This window comes from Chiloscyllium plagiosum, chromosome 14 (genome assembly GCF_004010195.1).
Source record: "Chiloscyllium plagiosum isolate BGI_BamShark_2017 chromosome 14, ASM401019v2, whole genome shotgun sequence".
In the NCBI taxonomy this organism is placed as follows: domain Eukaryota; kingdom Metazoa; phylum Chordata; class Chondrichthyes; order Orectolobiformes; family Hemiscylliidae; genus Chiloscyllium; species Chiloscyllium plagiosum.
This window is the reverse complement of record NC_057723.1, coordinates 7,385,670-7,400,188: the sequence shown is the minus strand read 5'-3', so window position 1 is coordinate 7,400,188 and position 14,519 is coordinate 7,385,670.

Sequence of the window (14,519 nt, the reverse complement as noted above, 5' to 3'; positions counted from 1 at the left end):
TTGCGATTTCGAACATTTCCCGCTCTTCTCCCTCACCTTCGTCCACCAATGGCTTTCTCAGCTACTTTCCCTCCAGTCCATCCCCCTTCCTTTTATCTCTCAGCCCCAGGCCCACAAACCTCTTTCTGGATGTAAGGCTTATGCCCGAAAAGTCGATTCTCCTGCTCCTTGGATGCTACTTGACCCCGTGAAACGGATTGTCAACTGCAAGTCTGTGGATTTTCATTCTCTGGAGTCTTTGTCATGAATCTTGATTTTCCCTGCTGACAATTAATGCTGATTAAATGAGTAAGTCCTGCTACTTCACAAACTGTTGATTGCTCCTGTATCAGAGTTGTAACCTCTCCTGTGGAATCTTGGTAATGCTGCAACAAGACTCGCTGAACTATCTGTAAAGCATTACAGTGTTAACAATCCAATTAATGACCCAGTGTGACCAGTGAAGATCTTGAAGACATTGCCAAATCCACCCATCATGTAACCCATCACCTTAAACCATACCAGCAAGTAGCAGTCATGCTTACAATGTCACTGGGCAAACGTGAGGACTGCAGATGCTGGAGATTAGAGTCGAGAGTTTGGTGCTGGTAAAGCACAGCAGGTCAGGCAGTATCCGAGGAGCAGGAGAGTCAATGTTCATCAGGGGCTGAAGGGCTTATGTCCAAAATGTCGATTTTCCTGCTCCTCAGATGCTGCCTGACCTGCTGTGCTTTTCCAGCCCCACACTCTCAACTTACAATGTCACTGCAGAACCTGTGCTCTGAGAATGGGAGTGTGTGGTCCAAGGCAAGGCAGTCATTTGTATGTGTATGGGGCCCTAATAGGATAGGGAAGAGATGATGTGGGCCTTTAAACAATGATGATAGACTGATGAGGTGAGCGGGAATAATAGAATTGGGTGGGTCTTAGGGGTTAGAAGATGTCCATAACCTCGCCTTTGTCCGAAAAGATTTTTAACCAGTGCCCCTTAGATCTAGACTGAATTCCAAGAGGAAACACCCTTTCCAAAGAGATCACTCACTTCCAATAAATCATTCCTCACTCTTCTACACTCCAGTGGTAACAAACCCATTCAACTTTTCCTCACTAGACAGTCTCTCCAGGTGTCACTCCTTAAATCACCTCTGTACTGTCTCCAGAGCACTTCCCAAGTAAGGGGACAAAAGCTGCTCACAGTGCTCTCGCCAGGACCCTGTATAACTGAATCACAACCTCCTTACTTTTAGAATAAAACAAAGAAACGCAGAAGCTGGGAATCTGAAACAAAGACAAAAAACAAAACAGCAATTTTGGTCTTTGATTCTTACTTTTAGACTCAATTCCACTTGTATTAAAGGATAGCACTCATGAGCCTTCTGATTGCTTTCTGTGCCTGAGTACTAACTTCTTGTGAACTGATAGACTACAGCAGCTAATTCCTCTGGATCTTGGAATTTTCCCATTCCACGAATATTTGAAAAACAGGATTGAAAACCGACTGTAATCCTGGACTGTGAATGCTTGTTCTCATAGATGCAGGTCTATTCATGAGCTGATATATTCGTGTATACTGGTGTGCTGTGAAGATCATAGTTGAAGAACCACCTACTATTCACCCCGTATTGCAGGTAAAAGGAACATTTTGCTCTGAGTGTTAGAAGCCAGCTGGTTAGTGAGCTAGTCAAAAGAGAAATTCTCTCTCACACTGAGTACTACCAGCCAGTCACCATCACAAGGGATTGGACAAAAGAATTTCAGTTATCTGCAAAGCCAACATTCCACAATCTAACTTTCACAGACGACTGATCTGCATATCATTCATTTTTAACTTTATTTGGTTACATTTCTAATGTGTGTGTATGTGTATTTTGTTATTTTTTTCTTATTGTGTTTAGTAACTAATGAACTCGCTCCTTTGTTAATTCCAGAAAGCCTGATTAAATTGGCTCCTTTTAAAACATTTAGTCTGGGAAAAAGCATCCACACTGAATTCTTTTTAAATTAAACTTGCTGTGACCAACAGAGGGAACGGGTGAATAAAGGAAGGGAGCCAGTTAATTCATTTTTATATGGAAACTTAATGATCTGGAATATCTGTCAGGAACCGTGATAATCTGGTGAATTTCTCCCAAAATCTGGTCATAACAGTGAATATGAAATTTGGCATTCTTGCCTTTGTCCTGATGAGTGCAAGACAAAAAGCCTCAATAAGACATTTCTCTTTTCAGTAACCAAGATCTGCATGGCCAAGCTAATAACCAACATCTAAAATGACATGGCTTCAGAAAGAATTAAGAAATTCCTCTCTCATATAACAAGATGCCAGGACCCTTGGGATTGGAGAGAAGACTCAAGGCTTAAGAGAATTTCAAGAGCAGCCTTTGAGGAAGCTAGGATTAATTGTAAAACGAAGGTTTATGAAAATTCCAAGATTGCATTCTGTGAGTCAATCCCTTGCAGTGCAGGTAGAATAGGTTCAATTGTGTTTAAAGTCCAACAAATGGTACATTAAATGATACAAAGAATTCTATCTTACATGGCTTTGGTGTAAATTAGAGAATCTATCTGTGGCCTTGAGTGATTCATTCTCTATTATCAATAGCAGCTCTTTGTTAAAAGGATAATACGATGGAAGATAAACTTGACACAAGATTTAACGCTTCCCCCTCTGCAGCAGTTGTGTGAATTTCAGAGAATCACAGAACTATTAGAAGGAGGACACTTGGCCCATCATGTCTGTGGAAGCTCTTTCAACAAGTGTCCATTCCTGTAACTTAAGGAAGGATAGCCGCCCTGTTATGGGAAGGATATTATTGAGCTAGAGACAGTTCAGAAGAGATTTACCAGAATGTTGCAAGGTATGGAAGTTTTGAGTTATAAAGAAAGGCCAGATAGGCTGGGACGTTTTTCACTGGAATGTAGGGGATTGAGAGGCAGCTTAATAGTGGTTTATAAATTCATGAGGGGTACAGAGAGGGTTAATGATAGGTCTCTTTTCTCTGGGATGGGGGGTTTCAAGACTGGGGGCATATTCTTAAGGTGAGAGTAGAGAGGTTGAAAAAAGACATGAGGGGCAAATTATTTACATAGTATGGACTCAACATCCTGAGGAAGTGATGGGAGTAGGTACAGTTACAATGTTTAAAAGACACTGAGTTAAGTACATGAATAAGAAATGTTTGGGGGAAGTGCAGGGAAGTGGGATCAGTTAAATTTGGGATTATGTTCGGCATGGACTAGCTGGACTGAAGGGTCTGTTTCTGTGCTGTATGACGCTATGAGTCTATACACTTGCCAGTACAGCAGAGGCTGATCAGACTGATCCTTTTGATCAAGAGACTGCCCCATGAGCAGAGATAGAGGAGACGGTGTAGTCGAATCTGAAGCCAACAAAGGAAGGGAACGAGGATATAAAATCATTGGAGGTAGATTTATGGAGCTTTCATAGCATGGGAGGACTGTGTGGTATTGTCATAGGCCCAGACAAATACTCTAGGGGCACAGATTGAGTTCCACCACAGTCCCTGGTGAAATTTAAATTCAGTTAATAAAATATGGAATTGAATGCTATTCAGCAGAACACACCAGCAATACTTGCAAATGACACACACTGCTCAGATCGTCTTGTATCCTTCGAAATGGTCATTCACTGTTTTCATTTCCAAGTAATGCTGCTTTTTGCCCTCTGGGTAATCTCAGCAATTATGACTGTGGCAATCATCATCAGTTGGCACAGAAAGATGTTTGCTTCACTAATATCCTCTAGGGAAGGAAATCTCCCATTGTCACAATGTGGCTTATGTGTGACTCCAGCCCTAAGGTAAGGTGGTTCACTCTTAAATGAGCTGAAAAAGTGTTGCTGGAAAATCGCAGCAGGTCAGGCAGCATCCAAGAAGCAGGAGAATCAATGTTTCGGGCATGAGCCCTTCTTCAGGAATCGCTGCCTGACCTGCTGCGCTTTTCCAGCAACACATTTTCAGCTCTGATCTCCAGCATCTGCAGTCCTCACTTTCTCCCACTCTTAAATGACCCCAGCAATCCAATCAGTTCACGGGGCAGTTGGGGATGAGCAACAAATGGTGGCCTTGTCACATCCCACATAAGAACAGAGATAAAAGTTGTATTGTGAGTGTTATTTTCCCCACCAGTTCAATGTAAATGGAGTGTGAAGATCCATAATGTGGATGACTATGCTGACGAATATCAGTTCGATATTTTGCTGTTGCAGTAAGTGGAAGCTAGAAGTACAGGTTCCCAAATAACCCAAAGAATGATTTGTGACTCATAATCTGACTCAAACAAGAAGCAGCAAGTAACAATAGGGTGGCACGGTGGCTCAGTGGTTAGCACTGCTGCCTCACAGCACCAGGATCCCAGGTTCAATTCCAGCCTCAGGTGACTGTCTGTGTGGAGTTTGCACATTCTCCTCCCCCCCACCCCCCAACTCCGTAACTGCGTGGGTTTCCTCTGGGTGCTCCCGTTTCCTCCCACAGTCCAAAGATGTGCAGGTCAGGTGAATTGGCCACGCTAAATTGTCCCATAGTGTTAGATGCATTAGTCAGGGGTAAATGTAGGGGAATGGGTCTGGGTGGGGTTACTCTTCGGAGGGACTTGTTGGGCCGAAGGGCCTGTTTCCATACTGTAGGGAATCTAATCAAATAGGCTGAAGCTGAAAACATTGATCATTGTTTGCAAAGACCCTTGACGTTGTAATGAGGGCATCTCAAAGCAGCGCTCCGAAAGCTTGTGATTTTAAATAATCCTGCTGGACTCTAACCTGGTGTTGAGAGACTTCTGACACTCTTCGAAACTTAGCACTCACAATGTTAACTTTGTTTCTCTCTCCAGCTGTCAGACTTGCTGAGTTCCTCCAGCATTCTCTGTGCTTGTTTCAGATTTCCAGAATCCACAGTATTTTGCTTTTTTAAAATGTTAAGAAAAGATGTTTCCAGTAGTGAGGGCATATGTACAAGTGAACATAGATACAGAATAAGGAGACACTGATTTAAAACTTCTCTTAGTGATCATGATTGCCTGATTTTCTGTATTCCAGAGAGTTGTGGGGGCTAGATTGCTGCAAGTATTTCAAGAGGAGGAAGAAAGATTTTTGAAATATGAGGGAGTTGTGGTTTAGAGAAGCTGTCCTGAAAGAGGATTTGAAGTTTGGGTCAGATCAGCCATGACCTTGTATATTGGCAGGGCAGATTGGAAAGGCTGAAGGTTACACTCCGATTTCTTATGGCCTTCTGTATTCCAAACAATTGAAGGAACTCACAGTTCGATTCAATCAGCCAATCAGTGGATTATGTGGCCTAGAGACATCACACCAAAATTTATATGCAGCGCAGTTCAACTGTGTAGAAGACCGAATATAGTTTTTGGAAATTTTATTTTTGCTTTTAAAATGGCTTTCTGAGCCTGCTTTTGTAATACTTTACGTTTCTGGGAAAATTTGAGGCAGACTAAGGAGTCTGCAGGTTTGCAGTTGTGGCCATTTGGTATTTGTACAATGCATAAAAGCAATGATCTGATCATGATCAACATTATTCCATAGAATAATGGACGTTTTCCTGGCTACCATCAGTTCTGAGGAAGGGTCGCCTGACCCGAAACGTTGACTCTGATTTCTCTCCACAGATGCTGCCAGACCTGCTGAGCTTTTCCAGCAATTTCTGTTTTTGCCTCTGATTTACAGCATCTGCCGTACTTGATTTTATCCCGTAGGATATTTTTGGCACTATCGATTTGTGCATCAATGTTACACACTGTACTATTGCAGTGTGACATTTTCCAAACTCAGAAAGCTGCCCTCACTGCAGGAAGATGTTCCACACGATGGAACATTGTCATAAGTGTACTTCTGTGTAGCTGAGTTGCAAGATACATAAGCGATACAACTCAAAACTTTATTCGGAGATGCCGGTGTTGGACTGGAGTGTACAAAGTTGACCTGATGAAGGAGCGTCGCTCCGAAAGCTAGTGTGCTTCCAATTAAACCTGTTGGACTATAACCTGGTGATGTGTGATTTTTAACTTTGTAAATCTCAAAAATTGGCTGATTGACTGGAACAACACGATTGTTCAGTTATTTGTAATGGGCAGAGTGTTGTAGGTCCTCTAACAGGGCTGTCTGGTGATGCAATGGGTAGGTTCCAGCCTCTGAGTCCAGAAACGTGGAAAGTGCACGCAGAGAGAAAGACTGAGTAAACTGGGCTTATATTCATTGGAATTCAGAAGAATGAAGCGGGATCTTATAGAAACATATAAAATTATGAAGGGAATAGATATGATAGACATAGAGAGGATGTTTCCACTGGCAGGTGAAACTAGGCCAAGAGGGTGTAGCCTCAAAATTAGGGGGAGCAGATTTAGGACTGAATTGAGGAGGAACTCCTTCACCCAGAGGGTTGTGAATCTGTGGAATTTCATGCTTACTGAAGTAGTTGAGGCTTCCTCATTGAAAGTTTTTAAAGCTAAGATAGAATTTTTTTTTAATAATAAGGGAATTAGTGTTTATGGTGAGAGGGCGGGTAAGTGGAGTTGAGGCCATGACAAGATCAGCCATGATCTTATTGAATGGCAGAGCAGGCTCGAGGGGGCGGACGGCCTCCTCCTGCTCCTGGTTCTTACGTTTTTATGTTGCACTTTTCACAGCAAGCAGCTGTGTCAAAGCATTTAACGTAAGTATGTAAGGGCTAGGAACAGCAGGAGGCCATTCAGCCCGTCGAGCCTGCTCCACCATTTAATATGATCATGGCTGACCTCACCTCAGCCTCTATTCCATTTTATTGCCCTAACCTTGAACCCATTAATAATTAAAAATCTGACTCTCCTTCTTAAATGTAATCAATACCCCGGCCCCACTTTGCTCCGGGGTGGTGAGTGCCACAGGTTCATAACCCTTTGAGACAAGTAATTCCTCCTCATCTCCATTTTAAATCTGCCCCCCTTCAGCCTAAAACCATGGCCTCTCATTCTAGATTGCCTCACCAGGGGAAACATCCTCTCTACGTCTACTTTGTCAATCCCCTTTAGCATCTTATGCACCTTAATTAGATCTCCTCTCATTCTTTGAAACTACAAATCAGTGGTGTGATCTCTCTCAGTGTTAAGGACCTGATGATCCATTTGTTTTTGATAACGTTGTTTGACAGACCAATATTATCCTGGACACTCAGGAGCACTCTCCTGTTCTTCTTCCGAAGGAAGAATTTTGTTATGGGATCTCTTGTATCTAATCGAGCAGGGGAAGGTGTTTTATCAGAGCTCCCTTCAACAGTGCAGCACTCCCCCAGTACTGCAGTCAGGTGGCAGGTTTGACTCTGCCGCATGAACCTGGGGAATTTCTGACTCAAACAAGAGAGAGGTCAGTCCAACTGAGCCAGGGCTCGGACTGTTTCATGAGAATGCTGTCACCTGTGTGTGTGCAACACAGCACCGGCTGGTGGGTGGGGATTGATGGTGTGAAAGCATGTGACTGTTGATCTTTCTTTCATTCCTACAGATCAATGCTTCTCAGAACAGCAGTGCGTCTCTCCTCCCATTGCACTGCTTGTGTTCTTGACAATACAATGCCTGCTAGGAGCAGCATGTCCACAGTAGCCCACCATCAGAACACAATAGTCGAAGCCAATATTCTGGCCAGAACAAAGGCCACCACAAGCAGTCATAGACTTTCTAAAGCAAGCAAAGGACATGAGCTATTTGTATCATAGAAGCACTATATCAGACCTCAGAAACAAATGATTAGGATATTTAAAATATACATATATTTAGATTAATGACAGGTAAGCAGCACTTATTTTACCAATCTCTCCTGATATTTATAAATGCTATATGTTCAATTAAAATCATCCTGTTTTCTGACTTTTATACAATATGTGTTTAAAAGGTAGCTTATGGAATGCCATGCAGTTATCACTTTCCATTTGATCTCAGCAGTAATAACCAGACAGGGGTTTACTGGTATGTTTAGATAAGATCAGAGCATTTTTTGTAATATATCTGGGATAGTTGAATTTCTAAGCAGTTTGGTCAAAGATGTTATTACACATGTCTGGGACAGGTGGAACTTGAACCCAGGCCTCCTGGTTCAGAGATAGGGACACTACCACTGCATTATGCTATTTCGATTGACGTTATTTAGAGATTGCAATTTTGAATTCAGCAGGCCACAATGGTGCTCCGGTATCACTAATCTTCCTGATTCCCTGCTGTACCTGTGTGCTAACTTTCTGTGTTTCATGTACCAGTCCCCCCAAGTTACTGTGTGCTGCAGCTTTCTGCAGCTTTTCTCCATTTCACTAATACTCTCTACTTCTGTTTTCTTCCCAAAATGAATAAACTCACACTTTTCCACATTATGCTCAATTTACCATTTTTACACCCATTTTCTTAACCTATCAATATCCCTCTGTAAACTGTTTGTATCCCTCTCACAACCTGCCCTTCCACCTATTTTAGTGTCATCTGCAAAGTTAGCTACAGTACATTTACTTCCTTCCTCTGAGTCATAAATAGATATTTTAAATGGTTGTGGTCCCAGCGCTGATCCCTGTGGAAGCCCACTGTCATGAGTCGTCAGTCTGAAAGAGAACATTATCACATTCCTGTTTATGTGATTTAGCTGTGTTTCCTACATTACAACCATAGCAACACTTCAAGTCTGCTTTCACTAGCAGTAAATTGTTCTAAGATGTTTGGTCAATGAGAATGACAATATATAAATTGAGGTTTTTTTCTTTCTTTGGGTGGTATTCACTCCAGATCTTCACCCGTCTGAGTATTTCATTTCTCAATCTTTTGTAATAAGGTTATAAGAGATAAGATTTATAATCATCTGGAAAGGACTAATTTGATTAGGTGCAGTCAACACAGTTTTATGAAGGGTAGGTAGTGCCTCACTAACCTTATTGAGTTCTTTGAGAAGGTGACAAAACAGGTGAATGAAGGTAAAGTGGTTGATGTGGTGTATATGGACTTCAGTAAGGTGTTTGATACGGTTTCACACGGTAGGCTATTGCACAAAATACGGAGCTTCGGGATTGAAGGTGGTTTAGCGGTTTGGAACAGAAATTGGCTCGCTGAAAGCAGACAGAGGGTGGTGATTGATGGGAAATGTTCGTCCTGGAGCTCAGTTACCAGTGGTGTGCCACAAGGATGTGTTTTGGGGTCACCGCTGTTTGTCATTTTTATAAATGATCTGGATTTGGGCGTAGAAGGATGGGTTAGTTAATGTGCTGATGACACTAAGGTAGGCAGCGTTGTGGATAATGCCGAAGGATGCTGTGGGTTACAGAGGGACATAGATAAGATGCAGAGCTGGGCTGAAAAATGGCAAATCGAGTTTAATGCGGAAAAGTGTGAGGTAGCTCACTTCAGAAGAAGTAACAAGAATGCAGAGTACTGGGCTAATGGTAAAATTCTTGACAGTGTCGGTGAACAGAGAGACCTTGGTATCCAGGTGCAATAATCCCTGAAAGTTACCACCCAGGTTGATAGAACTGTTAAGAAGACATATGGTGTTTCGACGTTTATTGGGTATGGGGATTGAGTTTCGGAGCCACAAGGTCATGCTTCAGTTGTACAAGGCACTGGTAAGGTCGCACCTGGAGTATTGCATACAGTTCTGGTCACCGCATTATAGGAAGGATGTTGAAGCTTTGTAAAGGGTTCAGAGGAGATTTACTAGGATGTTGCCTGGCATGGAAGGAAGGTCTTATGAGGAAAGGCTGAGGAAACTGAGGCTGTTTTTATTGGAGAGAGATGAGGGTTGAGAGGTGACTTAATCGAGGTGGAAAAGATAATCAGAGGGTTAGATAGGGTTGACAATGAGAGTCTTTTTCCTCGGATGGTGAAGGCTAACACGAGGGGACATAGCTTTGAATTGAGGGATGATAGATATAGGACAGATATCAGGAGTAGTTTCTTTACTCAGAGAGTATTAGGGGTGTGGAATGGCCTGCCTACAACAGTAGTAGACTCGCCAACGTAAAGGGCATTTAAATGGGCATTGGAGATACATATGGATAATAATGGGTCGATGTAGGTTAGATGACGGTCAGATTAATTTCACAGGTCGGCACAACATTGAGGTCCAAAGGGCCTGTACTGCGCTGTAACATTCCATGTACTATGTTCTATGTTTGTGTTTGTTAGTGACTGTCATATTTATGGCCCTTGGGTTTTACACATCTTCATAACTGGAAGCATTCTCACCTTTAACCCCTTGGTACAGTTAAACTTCCAGCAGGTCATCTTAGTCTTCTTGAGGGAAAGGTCCTGGCTGCAATTTTCTGCTTACAAAATCCTATCCCCACATTCCCAGTTCGCAGTCCCTTCCTCAATACACCTATACATCGGGAGAAAGTCAGGACTCCAGATGCTGGAGATCAGAGTCAAGAAGTGCGGTACTGAGAAAGCACAGCAGGTCAGGCAGCACCCGAGGAACAGGAGAGGCAACGTTTCGAGCAGGAAAATTCCTAATGAAGAACTTATGCTTGAAACCTTGACTTTCCTGCTCCTCGGATGCTGCCTGACCTGCTGTGCTTTTCCAGCGACATACTTTTGACACCTATATACTGATCCGTTCCCAGATGTCCCTATTTACAAATCCCCCCCTCAGTTGTCCCACCCTGTTTAGCATTTGCTCATAAGACAATCCCTTCATGACTGGAACCATCCTAGTGAACCTTCTCTGAAATTTCTCCAATGAAATGATAATCTTTCTTTAAATAAGGGGAATGAAACTGGTCCACGTACTCCAGATGTATTCCCACCTCTCCAGTTATTCCATGCCTTTTTCCAAATTCCCACATTTTCCCTCGCTTCCCCAATCCTCCCCATTTACTGGACTCCCCACACTCCCGGAATTCCTGCATTTAGAATTCCTCCAATTCTCCCAGTAACTGGTGTCCTGCCTGATATTCCTCAATCTGCAGATGTCATTTATATTCACAACCTGCTGATGTTCAATGATTACTTCTGTTTTCCCTTCCAAAATGAATAAATGTACACTTTTCCACATTGTATTCAATTTACTATTTTTCTGCCTTTACTTCTGACGAGACCGAGCAGTGAGCAACACATCCAACAGCCACATGATGGCACTCTCTCTCAACAAGTCAGTCTGATGATCTGCTCCAGATCTGGGGAAATAGCTGTTTATGGAATAGAACCCGCCAATTTTAATGGGCAGCAGGAAACCTCAGCTAGAGAATAAGCAACACTGGGCAGCAGTTTATTGAAAGATTAGCTACTGGGTAAGCTCAAACTGTTCAACTCCCAGGCTAGTCCAAACAGTGGTTTAAATATTCTCAATGAGTTTCTCCAAAGTATCAAGGGAGGGTTTTGAGGCTATGTAATGTCTGTCATCAGACAGTTTCATTAAAGGGCTGTTTCCCCAACTTCTGGTCCTGTAAGAACATAAGGGCTAGGAGCAGGAGGAGGCCGTTCAGCCCCTAGAGCCTGCTCTGCCATTTAATATGATCAAGACTGATCTCATCTCAGCATCAACACCAGTTTCTTTCCCATCACCCTTCAACTCATTAAAAATCTGTCTGCCTCATCCTTGATTTTATTCAGTATCCCAGCACACTCTGAGGGGGTGGGTTCCACAGATTCACGACCCTTTGAGAGAAGTAATTCCCTCCTGATCTCTACCCACCATCCTAAAACTACAACCTCTCACTCTTGATCACCCCACAAGTCCCGAGCTACACACAACTCCTGCTGTCCTCCGCAGGCAGCCACTGGCTGAAACACACCTCTTTGTGTTTCTGTCTTGTAACAGAATCAGTTGATTGCTCCCGTTGTGGTTAGTATGAGAGATAAATCACCAGAAATAAACCCTTGCTGGAGCCACCAAATCTGGTGCATGAAATATCCCAAACATATTGTTTATGCCAATCTATTAACCCCGTTAAAGCTAATAATAGAATACAATAACACTGGTGAAATCTAAACCTTTAGTAAGTCTAAGATTAGAAGCAATAATTATTGTAAATTTGCAAATACATGACAGGCATTGATGTCACTGCATGATCTTACTGAAATGTGGAACAGGCTTGAAGGGCCAATGGCTTATTTACCCTTATTACTTGTTTGTATATTCATATTGAAAGGAAGATGAGATGTTATTATGTTGCGTGTGGAATTGGCAATTATAAACAGGAGAGAAAAATGTCAAAGTGCACTTATATAACGCTGTACGCAAAACACCGAAAGCGGGCAATTTTTATTATTTATGGATGGGATCATTGTTGATTGTACTGGTATTTATTAGCCATCTTTAATTCTCCAAAGGGCAGCTAAGGGTCAAGCGTATCACTTTGCAGCCAACGAAGTGCACTTCAAAGTTTCGTCACCGTTGGAAAGTGGGAGATGTGACAGCCAGTGCACAACACAAGCTAATCTGTGTTTCCTTTGTTCTTTTATAAGATGTGGCATCACTGACAGGACCAACATTTGTTGTTGCCCCAAATTACCCTTGAGCTGTGTGACTTGGTCAGTCATTTCAGAGGCAATTAAGAGTTATTAATAAACAGTATTTATATTGTATTAGAAGGCTCAAAGTTTAGTGTACTTATGTGTATTGGAACCCTCATATATTAATACACAGTACCCTGTACTTCACAGACCGAAAGAACATGTTCATGAACTGCACATGTTTCAACACAACAAAATTGATATCAGCTCCATTTGCTGGTTCATATTTCAGGGTCAATGCCCTGGCCAATCAGAGTCAATCTGCATTGATTAAAATTTAAACAAAGATTGGCAGTTAACTGTCAGTCACCTGACTGGTGCATTCTCCATGTCAATGCCTTTACCAGTCAATCTGCCAATCAAGCGCTGCTCCTCTCGTGTCCAGGAGAAATCTGGCTTTCCCTTTAACATTGGTGCTTCTTGCATATTGTCCTGATGAGTGAAAGACAGGAAACCTTAACAAAAAATATCTTTTTTTCAGCAATGTTACAGCTTTGAATGACCAAGGGATGATTACTTTCTATTGTCTGCAGCTGTCATAAATAACTCCAAAATGACATGATTACTAGACCAGTAATATGCTGCCAAGCTAAAATCTCCCCTAAATCCTCACAAAGTTCCAACAGACAAACCCCATTTGAGAGATCACCAGTTAGGAGTGAGGAACATGGTTCAGGCTAAATACTTTCAAAGAGTCAGGTCATAGACTGAATGCTCTCGAACCCGATTGTAAAATGTTTGGAAATAAATTATAGTTCCATGAAAGCATTGACAACATTAATCAAGATGCAAATTGCTTTCAAAATCACCTCTAATACAGAGGAACCTCGATTATCCAAATATCAATTATCCGAATTTCAGATAATCCGAAGAAGATCTCAAGGTCCTGCAAAAACGTTGCATCAAAGAGGTAAGTGTATTCAATTTACTTGTACCAAAGAACATGTGATAACACTGGCAAAAACAAAGAAACACAAGCAGCTCAAGCAACAGTGACTGGAGATTTTTTTAGGTAAGAGTTAGTTACACAGCACTTTGTAAAAGTAAGTATTTTACGATCCAGGCTATTCCCGTCACTTTATCATGCCGTTCATGGAAAGAATGGGCAAGAAAGTAAACACATGCGCCCGGGCAGTACTTCTGTCTTTCTATCGTGACACTGACAAATGCTCTTGCGATTGTAGAAGCTGTTCGGGACCTTGTGTAATGCTGGAATTTCATCTACAGTATTTATGTGATGGTAAGGGTTTAGTCCTTCCCAGTTTAACCTGTAATTTGCAGAATACAAAAATCAGTTTGTTTAAACAGCAGACGCATTAAAATTATTGATTTAAACAAACTCTCTGGTAGAGCACAGTGTTAGATCAATATGGCTTCCCTTGTTTAAGGTAAAGTCGACTATCCGAATAATCAACTATCCAAACGAAATAGTGCCCGCCAATCTTGTTCAGATAATCAAGATTCCTCTGTACTCACAGAATTATTAGTGCAGATGGAGGCCATTCAGCCCATTGTGTCACCACCGGCTCTTTAAAGGAGCAGCATCGTTTAGTGGATCTATATTTGAAAGTGATGACTTTAGAGGGCAAGGGAGACCACATGCAGAATGGAACTAGCTGGGTAGCTCTTTCAGAAGCCGCTACAGACACAGTGGATCAAATGGCCTCCTTCTATGCTGTAAAATTCCATAATTCTATAATTTTCTGCTTGTCTCCTGCTTTTTTCCCATACCCTTGCACATTATTCCTATCCGGTGCTCCTCGTAAATGCCTCAATTGAACCTGCCTCCACCACATTTCCAGGCAGAGTATTCCATATCCGCACTAATTGCTGGGTGTAAGTTTCTTTTCTAGCATCACACTTGTTTCTATTGCAAACCATTTTAAATGGATAAATCAAGGACCTCCTTTCACATGCTGAAACAGCTTCTCCCAGTCTACGCTGTCCAGCCCACTCCCAGTCAAGCAAACCTCTATCAAAAATCTCTCAGCCTTCTTCATTCCAAGGAAAACAGTCCCAACCTTTCCAACCTATCCTCACCAAAATTCCTCATT